The sequence below is a fragment of the Odocoileus virginianus genome, chromosome 13 (assembly GCF_023699985.2).
Source record: "Odocoileus virginianus isolate 20LAN1187 ecotype Illinois chromosome 13, Ovbor_1.2, whole genome shotgun sequence".
Lineage (NCBI taxonomy): Eukaryota > Metazoa > Chordata > Mammalia > Artiodactyla > Cervidae > Odocoileus > Odocoileus virginianus.
The window spans coordinates 61,345,019-61,365,047 of record NC_069686.1 but is presented as its reverse complement, the minus strand read 5'-3'; the positions used below and the strand labels follow the sequence as shown (position 1 = coordinate 61,365,047).

Here is a 20,029-nt window from a genome sequence, read left to right as displayed (position 1 = left end):
TGCCGTGAAGGGTGAAGAAAAGCAAGTCAGGTGAGTGTAGGAAGGAAGGGGCTGGAGCCCAGGCCAGGGTCTGGGTCAGACTTCTCTTGTGCAGTGAGGATTCAGGGCGAGAATCTGCCTGAGGTCACATTGCCAAGGAAGTGGGACACCACAGCCAGCGGACAAACCAGGCCCTGCCCCGCCCAGATGCCCATTCACCAGTCCGGGCAGTCAGCTGCAGGTAGGGTTGCCAGGTTTAGCAAATTAAAATATAAGACACCCAGTTTAATCTTAACTGCAGGTAAGCAATGAGGACATTTTTCTAGTGTAATTCTATTCCATGTAATATTTGGGATATACATATACTAAAAGTGATTTCTTGCTTGTTTGAAATTCAGATTTAACTGGGTACTCTGTATGTTATCTGCCAACCTTGGCCGGAAGGCCAAGGTGGGAAAAAAAAGAGGAAAAGGGGGCCATTCCATTCTCCCCCCGCTCTTTCTGGGCTCCCGAAGCCCCTCTATTTCCAGGCCTCTGGCACCAGCCTCCCCACCCATCTGCCTGCCAGAGCCCTACCCAGCTGGTGCTCTCTGAACACACAAGGCCTTTGTTGACCAAACCACTGACCCCTCCCCCGGATTTTATCCAAGGTGTAAGAGTGTTGCTCTGGCCTCCAGGTCCCGTCCCGGAGTCATGGGGCCTGGTGCCTGTGCTGCGATGACCTGAGATGAGCCACTGGCCTCTCTGTGCCTCTGTTTCCATCCTCCATGGGCTCCGTTCATTTCAGAAAGTAGTGCTGAGTGCCCAGCAAGTACCAGGGGCTGCACGGTGCTCTGTGAGTCCACAGGTGAGCTGGACACACCCCAGAAGGGACGGTAATAGGGGCCATTGAGGCAGATGAGAACCCTGGAGGGAGGGGTTGAGCCAAAGCAAATTGCTTTGTGGACGCCTAAGGCAGGGGGCAAGACCATAAGATGCAAACCCCAGTTCTGCTCCTTCTGCTGTGTGATCCTGGGCGGCTTAACTAACCTCTCTGAAGTCTGGAATCCAATCTATGAATCAGCAATTTTTTCCTTTGCACATTCTGTGTTATTCTAATAGCTTTAGGTATGCTATCAAGGTTTGGTTTGTTTTAACAGTAACAGTCAGTGATGGCAAAATGGGAAGCGAAAAGGAAAGAGATATGTAACTATAAATTCTATAATCCCTCTGGTCTTTAACTTGAAAGTAAGTACCAGGTGCCTGTTTAACACAATAATACCTGAGATAGAGCAGCATCCTCAGGAGCAGCCTACTTGAGCTCAGATCCCAAATCCACACCATAATTCATTGTCCAGCTCTTCTGTCTTCTCCGTTGGGGCCACGTCTGACAGTCCACACCTATTACTGTTGTTGTGGTCAGAGATGGAGGAGACACTGGTGCTGGCCAGCAGCCTATGGTGGCCAGCCAAGCCCTCAAACACCCTACCAGGACTGAGGGAGCCAGGCAGCCAAGTGCCCAAGAGGAAAACCTCAGAGCCGAGTGTGCCCACGCTGGATGCCCCCACCCCCGTGGGAAGGAAAGGATTGGGAAACTCCTGCAAAGAGACTGTGAGCGAGGCCCGCAGGTCCCCACTTCAAAGCTTCCCTCTAATGCCTCCCGACAAGCGTAGCCAGGCCTCGGGGTGTCCCCTCGCTGCTGACAGCATCTGTTCCCAGGCAAAGCCGAGGCCAGCAGGGCAATGTGAGGCCAGGGGTACCCTGCAACCAAGCATCGGCCTGGTGGAGAAAATGTGATTTCACACCCAGGCCCGCAGCCAGGCATTCATGCCATCCAGTGTTGGGGTCATGTGGGGCTGGCTGGTCATGGGGTATCTCCCCAGCACTGTCTCCCCTCCTCTGCCCACCAAGGAGGCTCTTGGGTTCTAGCCCCAAGCCCACCCCTAGGTCCATCCATCGAGTCTCAAGTCATTTCTCTTCCACACGGAGGGGGGTGGATGGAAGGAAGAATCCAGACAAAATCCTGCTGTCACTTTCTCCACCTTTGTGACATTAACAAATGATCTCATCCCTGGTCCTTCATCTCCTTCTGTCCAATGGGGATCATATCTTCCTGGCAGGGCTGTTCTGAGCTTCATAAATGGTTCAAAACCATGACCTGACATGCAGTGGGATCTTTCCCCCCCTGGGGCCACCACTGCCTAACCCTCTACCACAGAGCTGAGTAGCTGGAACAGCAGCTATTTATTTGCTCATGATGTATGTGGGCTAGGAACTTTGGCAGCGCTTGATAAGAAGTCTTGCTCCTTGCAGCATACGGGGGCCGGGGGCGGGGGGGGGGAGCGGGTTGTGCGCCTGCTTCAGCTGGTTTCTGAGCTGAAAGTCCGGAATGGCCCCACTCATGATGCCGAAGCCTCAGCTTCTCTGTACACCAGTGCCAAATCAAATCTCCATTTTGGGTGAAGTAGAAGAGAATAGCTTGATTGCTTTGCCAGGCAAAGGGGGACACACCTGGCTTCTGCCTTTGAAAACTCTGTGTCCCAATCCAGGAGGATTTGATGAGGAGTTTTATAACAATTGGGGCTTCCTTGTTGGTTCAGATGGTGAAGAATCTGCCTGCAGTGCAGGAGACCCAGGTTCAATCCCTGGGTCAGGAAGATCCCTTGGAAAAGGGAATGGCTACCTACTCCAGTGTTCTTGCCTGGAAAATTCCATGGACAGAGGAGCCTGGCAGTCTACAGTACATGGGGTTGCAAAGAGTTGGACACTACTGAGCAACTAACACTTTCACTTTTATAACAGTACTTCAAGGGTGGGATTGCTGACAAGATTATGGTGTGAGCAGAGTCTCAGGCCTGTATAATCCAAGCTATGGTTTTTCTAGTAGTCATGTATGGATGTGAGAGTTGGACCATAAAGAATGCTGAGCCCTGAAGAATTGATGCTTTCAAACTGTGGTGTTGGAGAAGACTCTTGAGAGTCCCTTGGACAGCAAGAAGATCAAACCAGTCAATCCTAAAGGAAATCAACCATGAATATTCATTAGAAGGACTAATGCTGAAGATGAAGCTCCAATCGTTTGGCCACCTGATGTGAAAATTCAACTCATTGGAAAAGACCCTGATGCTGGGAAAGATTGAGGGCAGGAGGAGAAGGGAGCGACAGAGGATGAGATGGTTGGATGGCATCATTAACTCAATGGACATGAGCTTGAGCAAACTCCGGGAGATGATGAAGGACAGAGAAGCCTGGCATGCTGCAGCCCATGGGGTGGCAGAGTCGGACACAACTTAGCAACAACGACAAAGGGTCTCAGGTGGTCAGTTTCCTAATCTTGGAGAGCTTCTCTGGTCCCTTTCATCTTGCTTCAGGTGGTTTCTTGGGTGCTTCTCCCTTGATTAGCAACTGTTCACATCTGCCCTTTGGAACTCAGGGAAGGTCATGGAGGCCGGGGTCTCACCTAAAAGAAATGGGGGATCAAAAGGCTTTAATGCCCAGGAGCTCCACAGGGTCCTCCTTGGTTTCACTCACATGGCAGGCAGGTTCCTTGGGGAACTCAGCTTGCACTGTAAGCTGAGCATATCATTTGTACTTACGAGATGCTCCATGTGGCTGCTGGGTTCCAAGGAGGAATGTTTCAAGATGGAGAAGAAGAAGTGGCAGACCTCTTAGGGACTAAGACTGGGCCCAGAAGCTGCAATGTCACTTCCGGTACCTTCTGTGGGTAAAAGGCAGCCCATATCCAAGGGGAGGGGAAATTGACCCATGCTCTCAATGAGGAAAGTGGCAAAGACTTTGCAGACAGTTTTATTCCTGTCCCTTCTTGGCTGGAAGGGTAGCTGAGGTCTGTGATAAGGCGGCTTATGAGCAGCACCAACTTGTTCATTCAGCCATTCAAAAGCTGATATTTATTGAGCACTTACTATATGCCAAGAATACAATAAGTGAGCTAGAAGACAGTCATTGCTGTTCCACAGGAGGTTAGATCCACTCTGGGAAGACAGAGCTTTGAAAACACCAATGAGGGACTTGCCTCATGATCCAGTGACTAAGACTCTGCACTCCCAATGCAGGGGCCAGGTTCAATCCCTGGTCAGGGAAGTAGATTCCACATGCCCCAACTAAGCATCTGCATACTACAATTAAAGATCCCACATGCTGCAATGGAAATTGAAGATCCCATGTGCTGCAACTAAGACCCAGTGTGGCCAAAAAATAAATATTTTTAAAGAAGAAGGAGAAGAAACCACCAATGATAGTACAGTGTGGTGGAGTAGGAGGCCTCAGAGGAGAGAGCAGGAGGGGCCCGCAGAGGCAGGACACCTAAGACAGGCTGGAGGATGTGAAGGAGCTGCCCAGGACCAGAGGGGCACGGATGCTGTTCTGGATAGGCTTTCATTAGGATTTCAGTGTGGGAAGGCCAGTAGATTGAAAACAACAGGTTATACTCACAGATCCCAAGGCAGTGGGCACCTTGTGTCCCAGGACCGCTGCTTTTGGTCAGGACACAGAGGGAACAGGGGAGAATGTGAACAAGAATCTCGACTGTGGTTTCCATGCAGTGGAAGGGATGGGGCAGGGTCTGCAGACTTAGGACTGGCTAGTTTGAATGCTTTCAGTGGGCTCCGAGCACAGGAGCTGGCCCTGGTTCCCTGGTACCTGGCCCTGGGGTGATCAAAGTGGGAGAACAGTGGCCCATAGAAGATTGTTGGCTTGTACTTGAAAAGTATACTTGCTTTTGTTTACCATCCTTAGGAATTATCCTGAGAGGGGCAGTCCTTCTAGGGCTGGCAAGGCCCCAGATTTCAAAACATCCAAATATAAATGACACAGTTCATATGGGTGCTCCTGGGCCAGGAGACAGAACCAACAGAGGACCCATGTGGCCCGAGGGTGGCTGGAGACCCCTGCATGAGCAAAGAGGACCTTGGAAGCAAAGGGTGCCCTCTGAGGGGAACTAGACAGGCAGGGGCATAATTACATTTTAATTTTCCAAAACCCACTCTGGCTGAGAGGGAAAGTGTGGATGTGGGCAATGAACTGGGCCGAGAGAAGTGGCAGCCGTTGAAATGAGAGACGGTAGGTGTGAGGGGGCCGGATAGTGAGGATTGAGAGTGGAAAGGGGCCAGGGCTGCTCGGGACCCACATTGCCTTAGGAGGGATGGGCCAGCAGGGTTGAGGAGGTCAGAGGTGTGAGGATGGTGCAAGGATTCTGGCTTAAGAGGGAGGATGGCTATGTGTCCTTCACCTGGATGGCTGAGCAGTGCTTGAAGTGCAGGCCAGAGGAGGAGCGCAGGAGGGCCTCAACATGGAGATGCTCTTTTGGGAATTGCCATGGGATCCAGAAAAGAGGTCTGGACTGGAGATCCCAAGTTGTGGCTGTTGGCACAGTCAGACCAGCCATGTAGCAAACCACCCACAGATCTAAGATGCTTGTAACAGTGATGCCGAAAACCTGGCCTCTGTGCATCAGTGCTGAATCAAATCTCAGAGACAGAGTTTGGGGTAAAGCAGAAAAGAAGACCTTTATTGCTTTGCCAGGTAAAAGCAGACACAGTGGACTTGTACCCTCAAAAACTATATCCCAACCCTGGGAGGATTTGGTGAGGAGTTTTATAGAAATGGTTCAAGGTCAGAGGTGCTAATAAGGATCACGGTGTGTGCAGGGCCTGCACTTCTTTCATCTGGAGACCTCATGTGCTCTCCTGATAAGCTTCCATGGTTCTTGAGGCTCTCAAACTGTGGCCTTCTCTCTGGAATGGAGAAGGCTAACATCTTCCTTTTGTCAGGGGTTTTAGCTTTGTAAGAGAGCTCAAAGTTATTGTTACGAGTGTTCTTCGAGGGGGAGCCAGGACCCAGTCCCCAGGTTGCACTCTCTCTTCTCGGCCGTTCTTCCCGTGTCCCGTGTCCCTTCCCTGATTAGTAACTGTCCTAGTGTGCCCTTTGCAGCTCAAGGACTGTGATGGAGTCTGGGGTCTGTTCTTATACGTAAGAAACTGGGATGCAGAAGGCTTCCATGCCCAGGGCCCCACAGGGGCCTTTCCAATAGCAAAGGCTTCTTTCTCACTCATGCTATAGACCCTTGAAGGTTAGGTGAGATCCTGGGTGAGCATCTCAGAGGGGCCCTGATTTCCTTCCTCAGTGAACAGTGACCCAAAGGCTACAGAACTGAGTTGGGGCCCCCATCTTTATCCCAGGCCCCCAAGGCTTGGTGCTTGTGTAAAGTTGGTGCAGGTACCACTGGGGCCAGTTCTCTAAAACTGACCTCTACCATGTATAGTTGGTTGTAAGATCATGGGGCCCCCAGGATGGAGAGAAGCCTGGGGGTCCAGCAGACCCACCTGCAGCCTCCACGGGTGTCCAGAGCAGGACCGCCTGACAGTCTCTGCAGCCAGTGAACTCCTACCATTTGGGGTCTTTCTCCTTCCTCCACCCCAGACGCGTATTCCAAGAGGGGGTGTCCAGTTGGCAACATACAGTCACGTGGCTGCCCGAGGTTGAGTCCACTGGGGGTGGGGGGGGGAGGTGTTCCCCAAAGAAAATTGCAGCCCTGGTGATTAGAACAGGGATTCTGAGAAGCTGAAATAGCAAGAGTTCACTGTCACTTTCTACTAGGTTGCTTGGCAGGGGTGGGGGTGAGTGTTTTAGCTTTTTAATTAAGATATAATAGCATATGTTACCTAGGAGATCAAACCAGCCAGTCCTAAAGGAAATCAATCCTGAATATCCATTGGAAGGACTGATGCTGAAGCTGAAGCTCCAATACATTGGCCACCTGATGGGAAGAGCCAATTCATTGGAAACGACCTTGATGCTTGGAAAGATTGAGAGCAGGAGGAGAAAAGGGCAACAGAGGAAGAGATGGTTGGATGGCATCACTGATTTAATGGACATGAGTCTGAGCAAACTCGGGAGATAGTGAAGGACTGCATGCTGCAGTCCGTGGGATCACAGAGTTGGACACTACTTAATGACTGAAGAACAGCTTACATTAACATGCATACTGTGAAGTACACAGTATTTTTCATACGATTACACCCAACTAGTCAGAAAGTTCCCCATCACGTGCCTTCCCCCTCAAAGATGCCCACTCTTCCCACCTCCATCATCACATCCTGGTTATCTGTTCTTGATTTGTAGAGATAGAATCAGAACAGCGGGTGCGTGTGTCTGGGCTGTGGCCCATGGTGATGGCTGTGAGATTCCCTCCTGTTGCTCTGGGTAACAATAGTTTGTTCTTTTTGACTGCTTGGTAGTATTTCATCATGTGTGTGGTATCACTCATTCTACTAATGATGGGCATTTGTGGTGTTGGTGCCATATTTGTTGTCACACTGAAGTGGATTATTTTGGAAGCAAGGTGCATGCAGAGGCGTGTGTGTGTGTGTGTGTGTGTGCGCGCGCGCGTGTGTTGGGGGTGGCTTTTTATTCATTACCATGAAGTTGTCTGTGACCCCAGCTTCAATTTTCCAGCCTGGAGGCAGAGCCTCAACCCCACTGCACCCCCAGCCTGTCACCTTGCAGCTGCCGGCGCTGAAATGCCCCAGGCAATGAATGAGGCAAGCCCAACCTCGCTCGTCCTGGACGCTCCGCTTGGTGCTCCCTGCAGCTCTCTGGACAGTCGCCCCTTGGACAGCCCTGCTCTTGGTCACACAGTGGATAAGCTGGGGCCTCCTGTGGGCACAGGGATGAAGTCAATCCCCCGAGGGCCAGATGACATCTGTACCTGGCACAGGGCTGGCGTGTGAATGGAGCTCCAGAGATACAAGTGGAATGGGTGGAACTGAGTTGAGCTGACACAGAGATGCTGCCCCAGGCTGGAAGATGAGAGAGTGACTCCTGAGCTCCCAGAGTCCTGGATCTGCCTGGGCCTGAGGCCAGGTTCCACTCTGGCAAGGTCAGGGCAGACTCTGTATCTGTGTTTGCTACAGTCGGGAGGTTGGGAGAAGGTCCTCACACCCGGGACTGGCAGGGGAAACAGGGAGACCACGTCTCCAGACCCTGAGCTGGCATCTCAGTCCAGCTGGCCGCCCTCACCCCCCTGGTGAGAACCACAGCGCCTTTGCTCTCCCAGGAGAGTCCAGAGTCAGGTGCCCTCCCACTCCAGTTGAAACTGTTGCAGATTTCCAGCAGCGGGTGGGACTTCAGGGGAGGGCGGGTCAAGGGGAATGTGTAGACTCAGCAGCCAGGGAACTGAGGGGTTGACAGGGTGAAAACAGAGACACTGAACTCTGAGCACCTGTCCTCCAGCCAGAGAATTTAGGGCTTTGCAGTTAGGCGAGGGCGTTGAGATTTGCAACCGGCTAAGCCCAGGTGTGCACCCCAACTCTGCTATTTGTTTGCTGCGCAACCTGGGGCAAGTCTCTTCACCTCTCTGAACTTCAGTTTTCTTATCACGAAATGGAGCTAGTCCTATACTTCTAAAGGCTATAAGGAATATTAAGTCAGAGAAGGTCTAGGAAAAGAGAAGAGGCTCCCTCTCTGGTCCTTCTTGCCTTCAGATCTCTGTTCATTGGAAAGGACTGGACAAGGTGGGAACTCAGGAGAAGCCTCAAGCTGATCAGCAAGTAAGGCTGGTGGGAAGGATTCTGGGAGTTTGCTGGGAGGGTTCTCCCCTCTTCTGGTCTCTCCTAAAATATGACTTCCAATATCCAATATATAGGATGGATAAGGAACAAGGTCCTACTGTATAGTACATGGAGTATCATTGATGGAAAGGAATATGAAAAAGAATGTATGTATGTGTATTAACTGAATTACTCAGTTGTGCAGCAGAAACTAACACAGCATTGTGAATCAATTATGCTTTGATAAATTAAAAACAAAAAACACCTGGTGTCCAGGATCAGCTTCTAGGATCTATTTTCTAAGAAGAGCCCCCATCCTCCAACCAAAGGGCAGAGATGAGAAGCTATGAAATAGAAAAACTAAGAAGAAAATCAAGTTCATTTCCTGGGACTAGGGCAGTGATTATGAATAAATGCATGAGTAAATGGAGAAATTGAATAAATGAGTGAATTGAAAAACGATTTTTTTAAAAAATGCTAAAGTGAGAGTGAAGTCGTTCAGTCATGTCCTACTCTTTGCGACCCCATGGACTGCAGCCTACCAGGCTCCTCCATCCATGGGATTCTCCAGGCAAGAGTACTGGAGTGGGGTGCCATTGCCTTCTCCAGGTAACACATAAAATAATGTGTGCATGTGCTGGGTTTGCATTTCACTTGAGTCTCACAGAAGGTGCTATAAAGTAGGTACAATTATCATTCTTGTGTACACTCACAGAAATTGAGGACACAGAAGTGCAGTGATCTGCACAAGGGCATCCAACCTGTAAGTGCGGGGCCCGGGGACTGCAAACACAGACTGCCCCTCAAAGAACACGGATTGAACAGACAGATGAGTGGATGGATAGATGGATGTAGAATGAAAAAAATAATAAACGGGTGAATGTGTTGGTATAGGTGGCTGCAGAAAATGAGCTGATGCCTGAAGCTATTAATAATAGCTCATTTTCCCCCTGGTGTCTGCCAGGAGGGCAGGAATCAGGAATTTGAATGATGTTGACAGGTAACTAGAAACCCATTCCCAATCTCACCTCACCCCCTGCCCTTTAGGCCTCCTGCTGCTGCCCGAAATTCCACAGTTCCCAGTTCATTTCTTCAGGGTAAGCACTGCCCTCATCCAACCCACTTTTAAATCTCAGATCCCGTGGGAAGAGCCTCTCTGCCATCTGAATAGCCTGTGGGAGTAACTGCATCAGATGACCACCACCTCTTCCCCCCACAGGGGGAAGGTAGCGATGGGAAGGGGGTGTCAGGGGAAGCCCCTTGAGCTGGGAGGATGTGGGTGTCTCCCCTTCCCAGCTCTGCCATCTCAAGGCCAGCCTCATCCTTCCAGTGGAGATTGGGGAATGGAAACAGCCAGCCTTGCTGGGAACCAACTGGCTTGCAGCCCCTCCCTCTGCTCTCAGCTTTTCTGCTGCCAGAAGCCGGGTGTCACACTGTGTTATCACGGCAGGAGTCACATGGAAACTCACCCCTGCTTGGCATCCACTTCGGGCAAGAATGCTTTCCCACCCTGCCTCGTGGGAAAGTTCTCCAGGCCAGCCCCGAGAACGGCTTCCCGTCTCCCTGAAGGGCACCCTCGAGTCCCTGAGGCTCAGTTTCCCCATCTATCAAATAAGGAGCATAACCTGCCCCATCTATCTCTCTCGAGTAATTGGTATTTGTTTTTAATGGGGTGGGGGGGGAAACACCTCACTTAAATTGGTGGTCATTGTTCTAATCACTCTTATATTTAAGTAAAATGAGCTTATTTTTCATAAAACCTTAGGAAGAGGTCACATTTTCCTTCTCCTGTTTTTTTAGGTGAGGCGTCATCGGAACATAAGTACCAGAGCCTTGGCGTGGGGAGGACAGACCTCTTTCTGGACACTGACAGCCTGCCCAGCCCTTCTCGAAGTCCTCCTGCAGGGCCAGCTGAGTCTCCTTCATCCTTGCTTCTCTCCTCCTGCCCTTCCTGCCTAGCAGCACCAACGTCTGCTTCTCCCTGACCCCTGGATATCCATGGACCTCTGAAAACACTCTCCACTTCCCACCCCCATATCCCTGCCCAGTGGCGGCTACCCTGTCCCTCACTCCCTGCCCCCCAGCCTCCAAGGAGAGGTCAGCACATCCTCACCTTCTTCTGTGGTCACCATCTCCCCTCGAAGATGATGTGGATGTGGTGCCGTGCTCAGGAAAGTGTGGATCCAGATGCAGCTAAGGACCCGGAACAGGGCTAGGAGTGACTGATCCTGCGAGAGCACGATGCTGTATCTGTACCCTGGGAGCCAGCTGCTTCTGGCGTGGCCAGAAAAGTCCAGAGCTGCCCCACAGTGGGAAGCTGTGAAGAAGGGCCCCAGCATTAGCCCCAGAAGCTCAAAGGGGCATACTTTCCCTCTAAATGAGAAGAAACACCAAGTTTCAGTTAATCATCCCGGAGTTCAGTGTCAAAGGAGACTGGATGTGATTTGGCGTTTTTATTTAAGTATTGCTTTGCGCTGTATCCCTTTCTCGTTGCTGTGTCTCAGTGTGATTACTAATAAGTTGTGCTATTATTTTAATATGGTGTGAAATAATTTTGTGTCATTGTTCTAACAGTGTGTTTTGTGAACCTTGTTAAAAGTTTGATGTTTCTGTTGATGACATTTGGGGAACATAGAACCCTAGGCCTCTGCATTCAGACTCAGGAACCACCTTTCCTGGGCGCAAGCCAATGCTGAGCAGGAAACCCCACGCCTAAAACTCCAGGCTTATAAATGCAGATCAGTGCAGAGCGGCAGGAAGTGAAAGAAGCTAAAACAGGCACCCGGGGGCCTGGGAGTAGGCCAAGGAAGGAGGGACAGAGGAAGCCCCCGGGGAAATGCCGAGAGGGACAGGGCCTGGAGGGACTTTCATGGGCAGGTAGGGTGCTCAGGGCCCACTTGGAGCGATGCAGACTGGGACCTGGGACCTGGGACCCTTTGCTTCAGGGCTTGTACCTGAACACAAGTCTCTCCCAGCAACAAATTACAAAGAAACTATGATGGACTATAAGTAGCTGTGTGCATGTGCCCAGTTCAGGCAAATAATGGACAAAAAAGACACAAAAAGACCAAACAAGCAAACAAAACCCAACTGCTACTCTGAGGAGCCTGAAGCAAAAACAGGGGGTCAGGAATAAAAAGCAGGTTACTGCCCATGAGCATGCCCCCTGCATCCAACACCAACCAAAGGGATGGGCAAAGCCCCTAAGCCACTCCTTTGGTCTGACCCTTGGACACACTCCTATCCTCACCCCATATGAGGAACCAGCTCACCCTCCCTCAGCGAGCAAGCATTTGTTCTCACTCCCCCTGGTAGGAGGGGCCCCAGTAAAGCCTTGCCTGAGTCTCTTTCCTGGCCTCTGATCAATTAGAGATTGACTGGTTAAGGAAGGCCAGGAACCCTGGTTGGTAGCAGGAGGAGAGGCGTCCCCATGTGCTGGGGACATAGGAAGGAAGATGTGAGGGTCAGACGGGCTTGGTGGAGGGACAGACAGAATCCAGCCAGGCCAGAGCTCAGGCAATTGAGGTGTAAGCACAGGGTATGCCTGGCTTGTTGAGACACGCAAGGCACACGGGCCATAAAGGAAAAGAACGACCCATTTAACTACATTACAATGAAAAGGTTGTCTATCAAAAAAATGACGTTTTTAAAAGCGAGCAGATAAGCCACAGAGAGATATGTACGCCTATATCTGCCGAATGATTGGTATCTAAGTACTCTCAAGAATGCTTACAAGGCCTTCCCTGGTGGTCCAATGGTTAAGACTCTGTGCTTCCAGTACAGGGGACATGGGTTCGACCCCTGGTCAGGGAAGTTCCACGTGCTGGGTGGCACAGCCCCAAAAAAGAATGCCTACAAATACTTTTAAGGAAAACAGACTACCCAAGCAAAAGAACATGCAAGTGACTGCAACAGGCATTTTGGAGAAAAGAAAACCTGAGTGGCTGATAAATGTATGAAGAGGTATTCAGTGTCGTTACTAATCATGCTATCCTATGATTGCAGTTAATGAAATCAAGTGAAACCATAGTACGGTACCATATCTCAAAAAATAAGAAGTCTGACTCTAGGAAGTCTTGACGAGCATGCAGAGAACCAGGAACTCCCACGCCAGGCTATGCCCTCTCCTGGGAGGGTAGCTTGGCAAAGCCCAGTGCGGTTCGTTGAAGGCACACGGACCCCCAGCAAGTAGCTCTGCCCCTAAACGGCTGAGAATCGCTTGCCACGCCTCTTATCCACGGGTAGGTTCATCCCCTGAAGTGTTGGTGGCTCCGGGGCCACGGCAGTCAATGAGTTCAGTGGAGGTGAGGCTAGGTGACACAAGAGGCCACAGAGCTTCTGCCCTTCTGGCAGGACACTCATTGCTGAAAATCTGAGCTACTAGGTAAGTATTCTGAAGACCCTAAGACCTCCACGCTGGAGAGACCAGAGAGATGCTCCGTCCTCCAGCCGTCCCCCGCCAAATCACCATCCAGGCCAACACAGAGGGTTCCCATGGGTGACCCCCATCAGTGCACGGGCAACAGAAGTCCCTCCCACAGCCCTGCCCCGAATTCCTGACACTCCGCCTCTGATGAAACGGTTGTTAGTGTAAAGTCACTACATTTGGGGGTTTGTTTTGCAGCCACAGATAACTGGAACCATATCCAACGGAAATCTGTGCACGTGTGCACCAAAAGATATGCACGAGGATGTTTATTCTACCACAGTTTGCCAAAAGCAAACCATTGGAAACAACCCAAATCCTCATAAGGAGAAAGTAGATTTTCCAAGTCACAGTCTAGACGTCCAATGGCACGATGGCACTTCAGCAGTGAGGAAGAACGCAGAGAGCTACGTGCGTCAACGCGGACCGTCTCAAAACAACGTTGGGCACAAAAGCATGTTGCAGAAGGATGTGGACAGCTTGGTAGCATTTATATAAAGCTCGAAGTTATGCAAAACAGTACAATATTTTGTTGACGGATACTTATCTCTATAGCAAAATACGACCACATGCAAGGGAATGAAAAGCAACAAATTCATTATGGTGGCGATGGGAGGGGGAGGGGCCCACTGAGAGCTTCCAGACTCCCTGTTGTTTTATTTCTTTAAAGAAAATTTGAAATAAATAAGAAAATACGTTCGCCTGTGACAAAGCTTAGAAGTGGATCCTCCAGGGAGATGTTGGGGATCTGTAAGAACCGCTAGGATCCTGGCACCCAGCTCTGCACACCCCACCCCTGGGTTGGGCCACATTAACCCTTTAATTGCTGGTGGCAGAGATGTCTTGGGAGGCGGGTGGAAGGAGAACTCAGGAGAACAGCTCATTTCCCAACCTGTCTGAATATATTTTAACAACGGGGCCAGCTCAGCTGAATACAAGCCTGGGGTCCATGAGTGTTAATTATATTCATGACAACTGCTGACTTTCCCACCTGTTTGGAATGCTTCACACTCAGGGCTTCCCTGGTGGCTCCGTGGTAAAGAGTCGGCCTGCGATGCGGGAAACCCGGGCTTGATCCCGGGTCAGGGAAGATCCCCTGGAGAAGGGAATGGCTACCCACTCCAGCATTCTTGCCTGGAGAATTCCATGGACAAAGGAGCGTGGTCATCTATAGTCCATGGGATCGCAAAGAGTCAGACATGACTGAGTGACTCACACAACGGCAGCATACCTCTGATTAAAGCATAGAGGCAGGAAGAGTGCTGACTATTACGGGAGCGGCGGAGGGGAGAGGCAGAGCCCCTGGCCTTGGTAGAAGCGAGAATGTGACCAGAAGTAACCGCCCTCCTTCGTAACCTCCCAGCTCCCACCTCTGGCCTCCTGCAGCCACACTCCTGCACGGGACTTCACTTTCTCATTCATTTCTCAAACGCCAAGTCCCTCCTGAGCGCCTAGCCCTGGGAACACAGGAAGGGACCGAAGAACGTCCCTGATCTCAACCGTCTACGGCGCAGTCAGGGGACACACCTGTGGGCAGACACCTGGCCAAAGGGACAAAGAGTCCACAGGGCGATTGGTGAAGACAGGGCAGAGGCCAGATAGAGCACAAAGGGGCATCCGCAGAAGGCCTCCCCGGGACACCTACCATCTCAAAGAGGAGGGGCCGGCAGAGCCAGCCCCCTGTGAGCTAGCCGGCCAGCTGTGGACTCTGGTTGGCATTGGCCGGAGACTTTCAGGTGAATTCCTCCTGCTCTTGAGTGCCTAGCAGGGGGAGGGGGGCCTGGATGGCCTCAAGGGGACCGGATGCAGCCTGTGGCCCTGCTTTGAGGCAAGCGGGGAGGCCCTTGAGGGAGGGCACTGCTCCGAGCTGACACCGTGGTACAAGGTGCCCACCGCCTGCGGAGCTGTACCTGGCAGGGCAGAGGCCGGGAGGCAGGAGTTCAGAGCTGCGTAGCTCAGAGCTGTGGCCAACAAATGATCTTGATGTCAAGGCCCAGAGGTCTGGAAGGGCCTTGGGGGTCATCCAGAGCGTCTCCCCTCAGCCCTGCAGTCAGGTCTGTACTGCCGTAGCAGTGGGCTATGGGCACGACTGTAGGCCTCTCCACACCAGTCCAGCCTCAAACCAGGAGGCGGACTTCATCTAAGGGGAGCAGGGTCCTCATCTGGAGCCTGGAGGGTTTGGGGAGAGGAGAGGGATGCGGCAGAAACTGCATCTCCTCCCTCTTGTCCCTGAATATCCTGGATTTGGGTCCAGATGAATTCATGGCTCTGCTCCCATTAGACCTCATCACTTCTAACCTGCATGCATGCATGCACGCACACACACACACACACCAGCCTCCCCGCCTCCTCACAGAGCCCTGGCCACTCAGGCTCCACTTAGCAGCTACATCAGACTGTCTTATTTCATTTTGCTTTTCATCATTTTTATTCTTCAGTGCAGGTATGGAGACCTGAGTTTAATTTCAATCCTCAGTAAAGCTCATATGGATGTACTTAGTTTTGTCTTATTTCCCTGTTTTTCCCAAGCCCTTCCCACTCCCCTCTTGTATCCCACAAGCATTGACCCAATAGATTCGATGTACAGCCTTGAATGTGTCTAAAAAGTAAAATGCGTAGTGGAATTATCTGGGTCTGTATGTGTTGTTCATAGACACGAATGTTGTAACACAGAAATTCTCAAAGTGTGGTTCAGGTTGACATACTTTTCATGACAATACTAACATGCTCTTGATCTTTCTCATCTTGCTCTCTCCTGAATGTACACTGGAGTTCTCCAGCGCTTATAGGATGTGTTATATCACAACAGAATGAATCCAGAAGCAGATATGAGAATCCAGCTGTCTTTTATCCAGGTGGATGTTCAAAAGATTTGCAAAAATGTTAAACAATGTCACTCCTTACTGTATTTTTTACTTTGGAAAATAAAACTGTTTTTCATGAAATATTTATATACACGGACATCTGTTTTTTAATGACTCCACACATTGTTTTAAATTTTAAGTTTCTGTATGATAAATGCAGGTAGATATAACACATATAGACAAAAACTCTTTGGAATCTTCAAAGCTTTTTAAGAGAACCTAAGATGAAAGTTTGAGACTCGCTAGAATAGTGTGATCAATTTCCTTCTGTCTTTGCTCTTTTGGTCTTGGCATATGACTTACGGCTCCTCCTTGTTCTGTAAATACATCTTATCCATTACTCTGAAGAAAACATTCATTTGCATGGTACCCAGGCCCTCAGAATGCACAGCTGGGTCACTGGCAACTTCTAGCCTCCATAACCAATACCTCTGTGAACATTCTCCTTCAGGGTCCTGTTTGAAGCATCTTCTGGGATACAAACCCAGGAATAGAATCCTGAGCCAAAAAACATGTGCCTATTTAACTAAAATAAAGAATACCTTCCAGACTAGCTATACCTGTTAACTACACTCAGCAGTATACAGAGTCTGTATCTCCCTACAACCTGTCCACACCTGGCATTCATTACCCACACCTCTAATCTGCCATTCTGATGGGCATGACTGATGACTCCTTGTGTTGATTTTCATCTCACCCATTATCGGTGAGCTGGAGCATCTCTTCACATCTGCTTCAATCATTCGAGAATTCTTTTCTGAAGATTGCCTATTCATAGCCCTCGCCCATTTTTCTGTTGGGTTTTCTGTCTTTATCTTGTTGATTTGGAATTATTTGAATAGTCTCAATCAGCGCCACTCAAAATGGGGACCCACTGCCTACCTAAGAAACATTGGTAAAATCAAAGCACTCTTCTTCCATCAAAAAATTCTTGCTATGCAGTATTTACTATAGTCAAGGTATGGAAACAGCCTAAATGTCCATTGACAGATGAATGGATAAAGAAAGTGTGGTACAAATGTACAACAGAATATTACTCAGCCATAAAAAGACTGAAATAATGCCATTTGCAGCAAAGTGGATGGACCTAGAGATTATCATACTCAGTGAAGTAAATCAGACAGAGAAAGACAAATGCCATATGTTATCACTTATGTGTGGACTCTAGGATATGACACAGGTGAACCCATCTACAAAGCAGAACAGAAACACACTCGAGATATAGAGAACAGAGTTGCGGTTGCCGAGGGGGCAGGGGGTGAGGGAGGGAAGGATTGGGAATTTGGGATTAGCAAATGCAAACTGTAATATTACATATAAGATGGATAAACAAGGTCCTATTGTATAGCACAGGGAACTGTGTTCAATATCCCATGATAAACCATAATGGAAAAGAATATGAAAAATAATATATGCATACATGTATGTTTGTATGCATAACTGAGTCACTTTGCTATGAGGCGGAAATTAACACATCGTAAATCAACTATAATTCAATAAAAAATTTTTTAAAGAAATTCTTGCTATAAAACACAAACATCTCAGCTAATCTAAGCAGTATGCTTAGGGACCATAATTGATTGATATTCTGATGCAAGTTCATCACTTACAGACCTGCACACACTTTGAATACAGCAAGTCTAGATATGAATTCTGTGTTGATTTTCCTAACCTACCATGTACCTTTGATATTCTTTGTGAATATAAATCTTAAATTTTGATATTGTCATCTTTTCTCTTTTGGCCTTGTGGCTTGTGCTTTTTAGGTCTTGTTTTTAAAAGTCCTTATCATTTGAACACAAATTAAATATGACATAAAATTATTAAGAAATAATTATGAATTTTATTCAGTGTGACCTGGTACTGTGGTTATAATTTTTTAAGTCTATATGTTAGAGATGAATATTTAAGTACTTATAGGGGTTTAAGGGCTTCCCTGGAGGCTCAGATAGTAAAGAATATGCCTGAAATGCAGAAGAGCCAGCTTCAATCTCTGTGTCAGAAAGATTCCCAGGAGAAGGGAATAGCAACCCACTCCAGTATTCTTGCCAAGAGAGTTCCATGGACAGAAGATCCTGGCAGTGTACAGTCCATGGGGATGCTAAGAGTCGGACACAACTAAGTGACAAGCATTTTCACTTTCTTTATGGGTGAAATAATATGATGTCTTGGGTTTGCTTTAAAATACAACAACTCCCAGCCACGCTGAACCAGTTCAGGGCTTTTTGCCATGCCACGTCCCCTTATCTTCCTCTACTGGGTCAGCTATGGCGGCCGTGAAGACTCTGAACCCCAGGGTCGAGGTGGCCTGAGCCCAGGCGGCGTTGGCGGTCAACATCAGCGTGGCCCGGGGCTACAGGACGGACTGAGGACCAACTTGGGGCCTAACACACAATGAAGATGCTTGTTTCTGGAGCTGGAGACATCAAACTCACTAAAGATGGAAATGTGCTGCTTCATGAAATGCAAATTCAACACCCAACAGCCTCCTTAATAGCCAAAGTAGCAACAGCCCAGGATGACATAAGTGGTGATGGTACCACTTCCAATGTCCTCATCGTGGGAGAGCTGCTGAAGCAGGTGGATCTCTACATTTCTGAAGGTCTTCATTCCAGAATAATTACAGAAGGATTTGAAGCTGCAAAGGAAAAGGCACTTCAGTTTTTGGAACAAGTCAAAGCAAGCAAAGAGATGGACATGGAAACACTTATAGAAGTGGCCAGAACATCTCTACGTACTAAAGTTCATGCTGAACTTGCTGATGTCTTAACAGAGGCCGTAGTGGACTCCATTTTGGCCATTAAAAAACAAGATGAACATACTGACCTCTTCATGGTTGAGATCATGGAGATGAAACAGATACAAGCTTAACCAGAGGTCTTGTTTTTGACCATGGGGCACGGCATCCTGATATGAAGAAGAGAGAAGATGCATACATCCTCACAAGCAACATGTCATTAGAATATGAAAAAACAAGTGAATTCTGGCTTTTTTTTTTTACAAGAGTGCAGAGGAGAGAGAGAAATTAGTGAAAGCTGAAAGGAAATTCATCGAAGACAGAGTTAAAAAAAAATAATCGACCTGAAAAAGAAAGTCTGTGGTGATTCAGGTAAAGGATTTGTTGTTACTAATCAAAAGGAAATTGATCCGTTTTCCTTAGATGCTCGTGCCAAAGAAGGCATAACAGCTCTGCGCAGAGCTAAAAGGAGAAACATGGAAACGTTGACTCTTGCTTGTGGTGGGAATAGCCCTAATTCTCTTGATGACCTAAATCCTGATTGTTTGGGACATGCAGGACTTGTCTATGAATATACATTGGGAGAAGAGAAATTCACCTTTATTGAGAAATGTAACAATCCTCGCTCTGTCACATTATTGATCAAAGGACACACATACTCAAATCAAAGATGCAATAAGAGATGGCTTCAGGGCTGTTAAAAATGATATTGACGATGGCTGTGTAGTCCCAGGTGCTGGCGCAGTGGAAGTGGCAATGGCAGAAGCCCTGGTTAAATACAAGCCCAGTGGAAAGGGCAGGGCCCAGCTTGGAGTTCAAGCATTTGCTGATGCGTTGCTCATTATTCCCAAGGTTCTTGCTCAGAACTCTGGTCTTGACCCTCAGGAAACACTAAAGTTCAAGCAGAACTTTCAGAATCCGGTTAGCTTGTGGGTGTGGACTTGAACGCTGGTGAACCAATGGTAGCATCAGAAGCAAGCATTTGGGATAACTATTGTGTAAAGAAACAGCTTCTTCACTCCTGCACTGTGATTTCCACCAACATTCTCCTGGTTGATGAGATCATGAGAGCTGGAATGTCTTCTCTAAAAGGTTGAATTGAAGCTTCCCTTGTATCTGAATCCTGAAGACTACAGAGTGATCCTAAAAATACAGCTAAGGAATTTTGGCCTAAGCTTCAAATGATCTTCAAAGGATTTTCTTTTCCCATATTAAAAAAGGAGAGAACACTGGCACCTATTCAGATTCTGAAGTTCTGAAATTACAATTACGGTATTTTTTAAATTGCACTGCAGTGTCCACATACAGCAGGTCATAGTTATCCAGTAAACAGGACATTTTGCTTTACCCTCAGTGATATAAAAATATTAGATAAGCATATGTTATCTACCTTGTTATTAAATATTCCTTGAAAAACAAAAAAATAAAATACAACAATAAAACAAAGTGGATGAAACAAGATTGTTCAGAGACCTTA

At 48.5% G+C, this 20,029-nt stretch overlaps 1 pseudogene; it reads left to right on the top strand.

The window, feature by feature from the left end:
- Positions 1–18,082: 18,082 nt before the first annotated feature.
- Positions 18,083–19,797, top strand: LOC110138431 (T-complex protein 1 subunit zeta pseudogene; annotated as a pseudogene).
- The last annotated feature ends 232 nt before the right edge of the window (positions 19,798–20,029 follow it).